The sequence below is a fragment of the Hippocampus comes genome, unplaced genomic scaffold (genome assembly GCF_001891065.2).
Source record: "Hippocampus comes isolate QL1 unplaced genomic scaffold, H_comes_QL1_v1.1 scaffold315, whole genome shotgun sequence".
In the NCBI taxonomy this organism is placed as follows: Eukaryota; Metazoa; Chordata; class Actinopteri; order Syngnathiformes; family Syngnathidae; genus Hippocampus; species Hippocampus comes.
This window is the reverse complement of record NW_017805539.1, coordinates 2,192,998-2,195,307: the sequence shown is the minus strand read 5'-3', so window position 1 is coordinate 2,195,307 and position 2,310 is coordinate 2,192,998.

The following is a 2,310-nucleotide window of genomic DNA, read 5'->3' as shown; positions in this document are numbered from 1 at the left end:
TAGAGATTTTTCTATGAATGTTTTCAATAATTTCTAATGTGTTTTATGGCTCTTGCTGGCTATGCGTGTTGCTCGTGTTTTATATTTGTTTTGTATTGAAATAAAGGGTACAATTTATTTATTTTGTCTAGATTGCGTTCATTATTTTACAATAGTATTCATAATTTAAGGTTTATGTAAGTTTTGTTAGCAAAAACAATTTTAGGTTATTTATTACTTCAAAAGTCAAGTGTCGGTCACCAACTCTGGTCCTCTGGTTTGATAGTTGTCAATAAGTTTCATGGAGGACTCGGCTGATATTACCGTATTTACTCTCCAGAAGAGGAAAAAATGGTCCTTAAATGTCAAACTTGAACGACGGTAATATTCTAATAATGGGTGGTGCGTGATTTGTTGGCACGAACATTTAATATACAGTAGCCTGCAATTACTTTTAAGATGTAGGAAGGCAGAGTGCCACTATTGTGTTTGTCCAATTGGACTCGCCGTACAATTTCCTGACTTGAATTGATTGCAGTACTAGAGTTCCGGCGTAACACGTTCGATATCGAGGGAGACTTTACCCCAAGAAGTGGAAACGCGTTTGGTAAGTTTTTAGGTATTACAAGAATGCACGTTTCGTTACAACCAAGTGAATGTCAAACAAGTTAGTTCACGGGGCTGTAGAGACACAATAGTTTCAACCAATGTAGTTAGTCCCAATGGACTTGCCGTACAACTTTCGCTTTACCCTGTTCTGGACTGTAGTCCGCTACACGAATTTCATTTTAGAAGGGATAAGTCAAATTACTGTTTTCTTCATAAAGTCTACGTGTAGTGTCAAACTTAAAGAGCCGACAAAAGTTGCGTGATGAAGAACGGGATTTAACTTGGTTTCGTGCTGTCGCAAAAGCGTAGCGAGGAATAAAGGGTACAATTTATTTATTTTGTCTAGATTGTGTTTATTATTTTACAATAGTATTCATAATTTTAAGGTTTATGTAAGTTTTGTGAGCAAAAACAATTTTAGGTTTATTTATTACTTCAAAAGTCAAGTGTCGAGCAGCGGTCACCAACTCTGGTCCTCTGGTTTGTTAGTTGTCAATAGGTTTCACGGAGGACTCGGCTGATATTACCGTATTTACTCTCCAGAAGAGGAAAAAATGGTCCTTAAATGTCAAACTTGAACGACGGTAATATTCTAATAATGGGTGGTGCGTGATTTGTTGGCACGAACATTTAATATACAGTAGCCTGCAATTACTTTTAAGATGTAGGAAGGCAGAGTGCCACTATTGTGTTTGTCCAATTGGACTCGCCGTACAATTTCCTGACTAATTGATTGGAGTACTAGAGTTCCGGCGTAACACGGTCGATATCGAGGGAGACTTTTCCCCAAGAAGTGGAAACGCGTTTGGTAAGTTTTTAAGTATTACAAGAATACACGTTTCGTTACAACCAAGTGAATGTCAAACAAGGTAGTTCGCGGGGCTGTAGAGACAACTGGTTTCAACCAATGTAGTTAGTCCCAATGGATTTGCCGTACAACTTCCGCTTTACCCAGTTCTGGACTACGCGAATTTCATTTTAGAAGGGATACGACAAATTGCTGTTTTCTTCAAAAAGTCTACGTGTAGTGTCAAACTTAAAAGAGCCGACAAAAGTTACGTGATGAAGAACGGGATTTAACTTGGTTTCGTGCATTCGCAAAAGCGTAGCGAGTCAGCTTGCAAGCAGAGCTAGGCCAAGTGGATTCGTCGTGCGAGCGAGGGGGACCGAGCACGCCGCCGCCGACCCCGCCGCCCATCGCTCCCACATGAGGAAGGTGAGGTCCTACGAGGTGGAGACCCACTGGTACCAGAACTACGCCACCAGTTCCAAGTGTAGGATACCCTCCTGTCTCGCCGCTTGTTCCCATGGAGACGAGATGCTAATTGTGCTGGAAGACCTGGATGTGGCTGGTTATGACCAAAGAAGGTATTTTTCTTATTATTTAAATACACGTTTTATGCATTTTCTGCATTGCAAGTAGTAGGATAGGGTCAGAGCCCTCCCACAGATGGCCAAAACTAAATAAGTCTTTAGTTATTTCTCAACATGAGTCCACAAACAAGTCCTTACTCCACCCCCAGCCGTCATGGTAACAAAGGCCAGTACTTAGCATGGATCTAATATGACTATATTTGACTCTTTTCTTCATAAATATGCAGTGGAAAATTAATAAAATGAATTATAATAAAATGTACAAATAATTGTAGGTTTTGAACCGTATGATCTTGTCGGATTTTACAGTTGCATTTTTGTAGCACAGATGTGTAGTGATATATATAT